Raw genomic sequence first — 10476 nt, 5'->3', positions numbered from 1 at the left:
CAGGACAGCACTCATGTGAGGATTGCCTGAGTGTTACGACTGAATTTTCCAGTTGTGGAATTATTCAGGTGAAATATACAGGTAATTTATGGGGCCTGATGTGTTTCCACTGAGATTAGTTATTGTTCTGTCACTGACATCAATGAGAGAGGAGTCAGACTTTTCCAAAGAGTTAGTTATAGCCACAACAATGAAAGCAGTCTTTCGGTCATCCACACAGAACCACAGTCTCTTGTGCTGTCTTCTTCCAGTTTCATCCAATGTTCCACGTATTTGTGTTTTTTTTTTTTTTAATGAATAAATAAATAAAAAATACCAGTATTTTGCTTTGATACAAAGGAAATGGTATATCTGAAAAATGTTATCAATATTTCTATAAAATAGTAGAGATAATCCTCAGAACAAGAAATAATTTGTGCTATGGATAGCAGTTGTAAAAGGGGATTTGTAACATACCTTTTTTGTAAAAAAAGCTTTTGCACAATTTTGAAAGTGTCTCTTTAAGTTGGATTCCCTGCCTTGAAAAAATGAAGGACACTGAGTCTTTACTTCAAATTATGATCTTTTCTGTCTTGTGCTGTGTTATCCTTTGTACAATACTAACCTTTGTAATATTAGCCTTTAAAATAAGCTGGTCAACTTGCAAAGATATCTGTCAGAGAAAACAGTTAACAAAAGTATTCATGTTTTACTATTCCCTGTATAGTTAATATTTTACTAGGTTCTCTTAGATTGTTCCATTCAAACTTATTTATTTATCTATTTATAAAGTCAGGATATCTCAGCATTCCACAAGCACCTGGATTCTTTAATTTGCTAGCATTCAAATTTTAAAGCGGATCACGTATGGTTCAAACATAAAGTGCATGAGCTCTATCTGGAAGTGCTCACTAGGCTGAGTAGGATCTCCTTGAAGTTACCATCATCTCGGGGTGCAGGCTTTAGCTCACGTCAGCCTTCCTTCTGGGACAGGGTCAGTGCTACCAGACTTAATGAGTTGTAAAGCATACAGCAAGTACTGATATATAAAGGCTGACAGTTGTTCAACAAAGCAAAAGTTTGATGCAACCTGTTATATAAGATTGCTTTTAAAAATCAGAAAAAAATCAAACAGAAAAGCTGGAGATAATACTGATGAGGGCTTCTCTCTATAAAATCCAGTGACTTGGGGGATACAATGTCTGGCAATCAACAGAAATGTGGATTAGAAGTAAACGGATTAAAATTTATAACCCAGAAACTGGGCTTAATTACTGAACAAAATATCAAGGGGATATGCTGTTCAATTCATGACTTTCTTTGGGCAAGTGAAGCAGGAGGAAGCTTGATTTGGGTTAGATACCAAAAAACAGCTTGACTGCAAGGTGTGAGATTTACAGTCAGGGTTACTACTCCCAGCATGCTCAGACTACAGGATCTTACCTGATACTATAGGATTTCACTAGTCTGAAACAGACAATAGAAGGGGATCTGACAATGCCAGTTTACTGTCTTCACCTAATATGGGGCACTATGTACTTTGTAAAATCTGCATTCCTACTGTGACCCTCTTCATCCCTTTGTTCTTTTATTTCCTCACTTTATTTCTTGTCTTTCATGCCTTTCTTTTTTTTTTTCAATAAGAACCATTGAACCACTTGAACGATAAGAACCACTTGTCTGGCTTACCAGAGACTTACTTTGCCATGTTGTTTCAGGCCTCCAACTAAGAGAGCAGCTGTTGGCACCATCTCAAGTCTGATGCTGGTACAGGTTTGCCAGATCTTTGTGTAGCCGATGCAGTGATGGACTGGACACGTTTTCCTCAGATTACGTGTAAGAGATGGCACTAAGCCAAACACTGTGTTCTGACTTTTGCTGAACTTTTCTGGGTTCGTTCTCCCTCTTTTTGTAGCATGGCTAATTTGTTCTTCAGATAAGACATGATTAGACCTAGCAGCTACAAATCTATCCATTTCTGTTAGCTTCTTTACCTTTCTTTAGAATATAAATATCCAAAGTATCTAAAAAGGTTGTTTATAGCCACAATTAATACCAACTGAACAGATTGTCACTTGAAATGATAAAAATAGTGGAGGTATTTTGTTACCTAGTCTGAAGGAAAAGGAGATAAGGGACAGTTACTGAAGGGAAAGCCATATTATAAACTTCATATTTTGAGTATTTGAACTTTTTCTCCTTCTGTATTGTAATAAAAGTTTTAAAAATAATTTTCATGGTAGTTATTTCTATGGTTGATACTAAGCAGATGTGACATCTACAGTGTCTGCCTTTGTTAACTGCTTATTGTTCTCCAGTGACAGGGTCATACATGTGAATGCCTTTTGATTTTGGGTTGAGATTAACACAACAATGCATTAAAGGCTGTATTTTTAAAATTGGATTAAGAGTCAGGCTAGTGAGTTGCATTTTGTAACCCCATAGTCTCTATTTCTAACTGCACATTTGTCAAACAATGTTTTACAGTGCAGTCCTTATAACTTAAATGGCATCGCACATCTAGAAATTCTGAAAGCAGAATTTTGTCCAGGCTACTTACAAAGAAATTCCAAAATCCTAAAGGAACTGAGAGACTTCACTGAGAGTCCATAAATGCTTCTAACAAAAAAAGAGCAAAATAAGCCTTGCTATTATTTGTGGGAACCCAGTTAATGTGAGTTGCATGGCAATGAAGAAAATGTACTCAGAATTTTTTGCCTTCTGTCCGAACTAGCAATGTATATATATACCATTTATATAAAATACAAGGATATTCAGTATCTTTTTTCTAATTAGGTGTAGTGGCTTTCCAGTATATTTCTTTGTTTTATGCTAGAGGCCTTGAGGCCTACTGCAAATTAAATACAAGAAGGCCAGGTAGAGCCCTCTACCAGTGGGCTGAGGCAGCTCAGCCTAACTGTAGTGTAGATTAGGACCTTCAGAATTTTAGAGGGACCAAAACCAGAATCAGTGGCTGGTATTTTGAGCACCAGAGGCTTCGGCACCTGTTATAGGCAACAGAACTTTAGAGGAAATCAGCTCTAGATGTTTAACAGGATAAAACATTCACTAACTTGGATGCCAAAATTAGATTTCATCAGATAGACCCCTAATTAGAATGTCCTAGCTAAAGGCTCATTGCTAGAAGAGAGTAAGGAGAGGGCACTCACAGATAGTCCACGTTTTTAAAATACTTTCTAGAGACCTCTTGCTTCCCAAGCACATTCCAGTGAGGGTTTCAGTGGTTTATCAGCAGTGTTTATGGTAGTCCGTGGGGTCACTGGCTCCCCAGGTAGGTAGGCCTGGGTTAAACACTCTGGAGAACAGCAACGTGATTGTTCAGTGAGGTGGCTAGAGGAACTAACTGAAGCAGAGGGTTTGACAAGCATAAATTAGGTAGCAGGAGAACACAGTTTGATAACAATTTGCTAAACTATGGTAGAAGGAAACTCCATGGAAAGGAAAGACTGTGTGTAGTGTTTTACCACGGTGCAACAGGATGAACTGAGAAACAGTCCTGTCTGAAGGTCTACAGCTGGGGAAGAGATTCTATATCTATGCTTACGTGGAATCTGTGATCAAGACACATGGTGGCAGCAGAAAAGCTTGGCAGTAAATCAATTAGTGGCCCATGGGCTAGGAGCGTGGTGTTTTCTGGTGTCAGCTGGGGAGATGAGCACAAGCTACTGTTATTTGTCCACTTGTGTATAGCATTTAAAAGCATTCACTCTGTCCTGCCATCTGCTTGTACAGACAAACAGAAACAATTTCTGTAGAAGTTCTAAGGCTTCTAAAGTTTTCCTCCTTTATATTAAAACAGTGCCATTTTTAAATGAAAATGGAACTAGGATATCATTCCCATGCTCTGAATCTCATTGGGTGACTGCTATGAGAAATAGTTAATATTTTACCAGCACTTTGGTGTGTCACCTTATTACACTTGCTTGAGATCAGTTTACCAGCCCCTCCCAATTATTCTGGCACTCTTTCCCTTATGCTGCCTCATCTGTCTGGAACTCTTTCCCTCAGGCCACTGAGTCACCTTCCCACTTTAAATGTTGCTTTCTTCATTGTAATTTTAAACTGACTGGCATTATAACATCATTTGTGAAAATTTATATTAAGATGCACTGCAAAAGTCGTATCTGTAGATATTAATGAAGCTTCAGAAAAAGATTTCCTTGGGATACAATGTTACTGACAATTTAAAAAGAATATACGTATGTAGTCTAAACACAAGCAAACTCATAATGTACAGATATGAGAATTCAAGTCATTTGATAGTAGCAGCATATTAAACACCAGTAAAATCTGAATGACTCTGTCTAGCTAAAGAACAAGAGCTATTCAGGTAATGCAAGCTCACTTACCAAAGTAAAGATCACTACTGAGAAAATTACTTCAGTACAGCAATAGAGTGAGATATTGGCTATTCTGTCCATACAGAATGCAAATTGTTGTGCAATTGTTGTGCAAATTGTTAACTGGTCCGAATGTGATTTTTTCATAAGTATTTAAGACAGAGAATGAGAGAAAGAGCAATATACTTTTCCTATTATGAAACTAATACCTCTAACTCATTTCAAAGAAATCACCTGGTAATCAAAAATGGTTATGACCATTTTCCCAGGCCACATTTAATCCAGTGGTTCTGCTCATGCAGTTGTCTGTTTCTAGAACAGTCTAGACTCCAAACAGTCAAATATCAATTTAGCCAGTAGAAGGAGTCAAAAGATATATCACCGGATTGAAAATATATTCTGATCTGATAAACCATGTGTATTACAAGCCAAGTTTAGACCAACTGGTACATCTGTGACATATAGTAATGCCATGTGCTATCACACAAGTTATAAAAAGGAATTTTCTTTCCGCCTAGTGTGCCTTTGAAAATGCTTTTTTAAATGTCTCACTTCTTTTTGCTTTAGAAAGAATACTGGAAAACTTCAAATTGATGCTGGTAAAGAAAATGCAAATATTATGGTAAGTATTTTTCATTTAATAAAATTAGTAAAGGCTTTTTAAAGCACAAAAATGTTTATGATATGCTTAATTGATGGTATGGGGCTGTGAATGTATTAATGTTTGAAATAAATTTTAGATACAATGCTCTTAAAGTATATGCTTAATGTTAAATAAGGAAAATATAGTGAATTGACAAAATGTATTTTGTAAAGAAATATTTAGTGGTTTGAAAATTCAAAGACAACCTATGAAGAACAAGCCTACATCTTCATTAAATAGTTAAAACCACATACTTCAAATTTTTGTACATATTTGTTGAAAAGCTCAGGGATTGCCTGTGCAGATCCAGTTGTGTATTCACATTTGGGGTGTTTATATAACCTGATATTTTCCAAGATTTTGACATTTAGGTGACTAGAGGCAGTCACCTGAATCTGTGAATCTTCACCATTTTTTGAAAATCAAGGTACACCTTTTGAAGAGACTTTAGAAAGTCTCAACCATGCTTATAACACACAGGTATCATATATGAAAACTGTTTCTACTGTATACAGGAGATTTATTTTGTTGTGTATTGAGCTGTTAAATAGAATTTAAGGTGTTGGAGTGGATAGAGAAGTGTAAGTGGTGAGTGGAGCAGGAAGGTGAGCCAAAACCGCTGATACTATGTTGTCATGGTTGGAACTGATGCGAAATGAATTTTGGTTTGCTGACTGCTCTGCATTAAAAGGAGTATAAACACATATATGTTCGTACTTTGCATCCTCAGTTGTGGTTTTGTACTCAGTTTTGTACTCGGTGATGTAAATCCATTCAAGGCTCAACTAGGTTAAATTGGCATTATTTCCATTGACTTCCACTGAGAAACAATTTACCCATCTGAGGTTTTGACCTACAGGAAAGGGCAGCAGGGAAAATTACAGCTTTGATTACTGGCCAGGGAAGGCCAAGAGAAAGAACTCAGTGGGAAGAACTTCCAGAGTTTTCCCAGCTTTAGTCAAGATAATAAAGTTTAAAAATCTAAGAACCAACTAATATTTTGATTCCCAAGAATAAGGCTAATAATAATAATAAGAAGAATAGTCTCTACCTTGCAAATATGGCTACTTCCTGTGCCCTTCCATGGGCTCCCTTTGATTATGTTCATGAAACTCTTAAGAAGGGATAACAGTGCTCCAAACAGTATTGTTTTCTTTCCTGAATTTGAAAAGCTTAAGAAAGTGTTTATGTATTTCCTATGTTATATTCTTCCTAATCCTGAAATACTTGCTGTCCACTCATGTTGAGCAACAGAAAGCCTTCAGTTCTTTTGCAGAGAAATGAAAATCTCTCCGGTCTAGATCCTGAGACGCAGGATTTGTTGCAGCCAAATGTTTACATCAGAAAATATGTGACAATTAATATATTATTGGCTTCAGGTTTTATTCTTTTTATGTTGATTACTGTATGTCCAAAGAAATTATGGCAGAGGCAAGCAATAGTCTTTGAATCTTTGATTTGAAACTTTTTATTTTACAAATATTTTTAAAAAATGCATTTCCTGAAATATAGCTATAAAGATAACTTTATTTGCTAATTTATTGAGCTTCTGAGTTTCCATTGAAATTATGTAAATGTACATATTCAAAAAAATTAATTGTGTTGTCAAATGGTATTTCTTTTAACTTGTGGTCTTGTTAGAAAACATCAGGAAAATTAATATTATAACTCTTTGTTTTATTGTTAATGGGGCAAATAGTAAGTTCTGTATCCAGCCAAAATTAGCTGTAAAATGAATGGCACATAGGAACAGCTGTAAAAGCATAGACTTCAGATTTTTATGTATTGCTATTAAATTTTCTAAACTAAATCTTAGCCATCAGATAAAAAGTTTGACCTGAAAGTTTGACCATAAGTTTTGACCTGAAAACACTGTAATCCAGAATCCTAGATTCTTAAGAGATCATTGCTGATATAACTCACTGGAAATTATGACTAGTTGTAGTGGTTATAAAAAAAACGCTTCTCAGGTCATGGCTATTACAATTCTGCAGGGAAGCCAGAAGGGATTATTAGAGTTATAAACAGACTGTTTTAATGCTTATGGTTATTATACACTTGGAAGATAACCCAAGCAGGTTTATAATGGTGATGAACTATTTAGAGGCTCAAATTTGAACAAGAGGCCAGGAAAAAAATATAAAGATCACATGTCATTCGTTTCTCAGGAAAAGTGATTTTTAATCCTAATACCGTTTACTACAAAACAACCACTTGGTCATCAGGTCAAATAAGCATTAATTACTATATATTAATTTCATTCATTTTATTTAAAAAAGTTATACTGAAAACAATTTGTTTTGTAATATTTATACTGTTTGTTAAAGAGTGTTCAGCTGTCTGAGTCTGCCTCAAGCTTATCAGCAATTATAGTATTGTAATACTGTTTGTATTGAATTGTTTGTATTTACAAAAGTTTTACCATATTGGGCACAATATTTTTAACAAGTCTACAAGCTAAAAGTTCTACAAGTTTACAAGCTAAAAAATATTGTGGAAGTGTTTTGTGATGAAATTGGAGTTTCAAGCTGACTCCTGCTGGCAATCTGTATGGTTTTGGGTGTCTCCACTGGGGTGTATGGAAGCTGCTATGTCTCAGTTTCATGGAAATGCTGTCTTTTCCTAAGAGGGTCTCAGGAATAATCTCTCTTGAATCTCCATAGATCCAAGCCCTAGGATTACTCAAATTTATGTCTATGTATGTTTAAGGGTCATTTTTTCTGCTCTAGAACCCTGCAGAAGCTGGAAGTAACCCTGTATTGTTCTTTTATGAAAGTTAAGGAAATACTTTTGTAAATAAGTATTACTTACTTACTTTCCCCCCCATTCAACACATGTTAAGTGGGGACTATCTAGTACTCCTCAAACAATCATTTCTCTTTGGGATCAATGATCATATTTAGTGGTGTCCTAGTGGCTTGTTGACATTAATGACAGGAAAGTCTTCATCAGTCAGACATGGGTGATTAATCACTGATACCACCCTCCTTATCCAAGAAAAAAATGACAGCTAAATGCAATGGAGGTTTGGCACAGGTGGCTGCTCAACTGTTTCTGCTTGAAAATGATATATAGTTGCTTTGGCCTCCCCTTACAAGTGTGAAGTTTTAAATTGAAGCCATTTTTTTGATGCTGACAGACCAAATAAACAAAGAAACAGTCTTCTAAAAACATTGTCCTAAGATTTTGTGGAGAGAAATAAGAGTCTCTAAATCACTCATTAAAAATCAAAAACAAAATTGTCAGCATTTTGCACAAGTCCAATGTCATCAAATAGAAACAAAAGATCACTAGTCTGCAGCAATTTTCCTTCCTAAATGGTAGCTTATTAAGTATCAGGATGCAAGATCTCCAGAAACATGAACAGCCATTAAGTTTATCTACATATGAATTATGCACAGGGAAGCAGTAGTGATCCCATTTTTTCACATAGTTATGAGGATTTGATTGCTCATCTTATGCAATTTACTTTGCTTCTCTCTCCAAAATGATGTGAAAATTTTTGGAACTCTTCTATTCCAGTAGTAAGGTTGAGACTTACTTCATAGGAAATTCAGAGTTAAGTTCTCCCAAGGACTCCAATCTCTGACTGCTCACATATAATTTCTGTGCAGCCCTTTAACAACCTCTGCAAGAAAAATCTAATTTTCCACCTGTCCAAGAATCTTCATTCACTATGAATATTTAATCCGTGTTTTGAACAGAGATTTCCTACGCTGTAGTTGATACAAGTGGCACAGGTTCTCTACCATTTTGGCACCACATTTCAGTCCATGCTATACCAAATATCAGTTGCTAACTGCACCAAAATAGATCTTAAAGTATCATGCCCCTCTGGGTTTCAGTAGTACATGTGAAATCATGAGTCTTATCCTGAACTAAATCATGAAAACTGCAAAGAGTACTGTCCAACCACCTTTACCAAACATAAATATCTGTTACGAAACAGTCCCATATTATTGAAAGCAAACTCCCAACAGAAGCAGCAGCATGTAATTTGAACATACTGGTCACAGGTTATGCCTCAGAGTTAATTATTTTATTCCCATTTATTCTTCTTATTCTACCATGGGAATAGAGAAAACAGCACATCCTGACAATCATGTAGGCACAGGGCCACAGGCTACTGCACTGAGCTGGTGGCTGAATCCTCTGCTTCCTAGAGACACATGCTGTGTCCTGCTCTCCTAGCAATTGGCCCTAACATCCATTCGATGTTTTGCCCGTTGTGCCCTCTGATACTCAAATCAAAAATTAAAGTTTTTTTTTTTTCTTATTTGCAAATTTCTTGCTGGTCCACAACCTTTTCCTTTACTCTTGCACCCAGACACATCCATGCATATCTTCCCTCTGCCTTTATGTTTGTTTTTTTTTTTTTCTCAAATCTTACTCCTTGTAAAGCCTAAGAAATGGGGTAGAAAGAGAGCTGAATGTCTGGAAAAATTCATTCTGGCTCAACAGAAAGAGGGGGCTTTATCGTGGTATTTCTGGTTCCCATACCAGTACTACTTTTTTCTTCCATTCCCAGTTCTATTCCATTAACAAGCTTCATTCTGTGAATTGAGTGCCAGTCCCCCCCCAACACATACACCCCTCTTAAGAAAAAAGACCACCTGTATTGTTTTCACCATTAGTTGTTCCCTCTGCTGTTTCCCAAGTCCCCTGAGAGAACAGATCCTCCCCCCTCCCTTCCATTTGCATGGTCACCTTTCTTCTTTCACAACCAGGTCACCCTGTGGTTGGGATAAGAAAGGACACTAAACAATCCAACATGGAAATTTGCAAAGAAGCCAAGAGTGCTCACCATGAAGTGCGGGGACCTGCCTGTGTGTGAGCCTCAGCTCTGGTCCTCTCCTGTGCCTCTTTGTTCTCCTCAGTGCAGGCTGCTACCTTTCTGCTTGCTCTTTACGAAATAGTAAGAAGGCTAATTTTAGGGTGCTTCATCATCCTGCCGTGCAAAGACACAGTGTCATGTCAGAATCAGCAGCATGTGGCACCACTTGGAGCTGCTATTTTATAAGCTGAGGTTCAGTGTGTTCTCAAATTGGTCTCTGCAGGGCAGAACTGGCTCAATTGTTGATCTTGTATTTCTGGAGGAGTACACCTTAAAAATCAAAGTTTGGTATTTCAGCCTGACCAAATGCCCAGTTTAATGACATGGGAGTCGGTGACTCAGCATCCAATACTTAAACAAACAAACAAAAAGATTACAGGGGAATTTCCTGGTGTGCAGTTAGTACCTAGCCTGCCATTCTATTCTTATATAATAGAAAAATTCATGTAATAGTATGAAACACCAGAGCAATAGGAGGAGAACGTGTCCCATGCAGGAAAGGGCTGCACTCCTAGCCCTCTGCGTGGGATGCTCGAAAATGTTCAGCATCTTCAGCCCCAACCTGCAGGCGACCAGGCATTTGTGCGGCTTTTGCCACACTGCCAGGAAAGGGGGTAGTTGCTCCAAGTACCAGCTGCTCTTTGTGTGGGCTTGGGGAT

General features: G+C 37.0%; 1 long non-coding RNA gene across 1 annotated transcript in view; it reads left to right on the top strand.

The window, feature by feature from the left end:
- Window positions 1-9795, top strand: part of LOC310903007 — a 91001-nt gene extending 81206 nt beyond the window's left edge. The window contains exons 4-6 of the long non-coding RNA XR_014587224.1: window positions 4-81; window positions 1698-1815; window positions 4908-9795. This is a non-coding gene — a long non-coding RNA (uncharacterized lncRNA). The remainder of the gene's footprint in view (window positions 1-3; window positions 82-1697; window positions 1816-4907) is intronic.
- Window positions 9796-10476: the final 681 nt, after the last annotated feature.

The sequence above is a fragment of the Anser anser genome, assembly GCF_964211835.1.
Source record: "Anser anser genome assembly, chromosome: 7".
In the NCBI taxonomy this organism is placed as follows: domain Eukaryota; kingdom Metazoa; phylum Chordata; class Aves; order Anseriformes; family Anatidae; genus Anser; species Anser anser.
The sequence above is the reverse complement of the archived record's forward strand: the minus strand, read 5'-3'. Positions and strand labels throughout refer to the sequence as shown.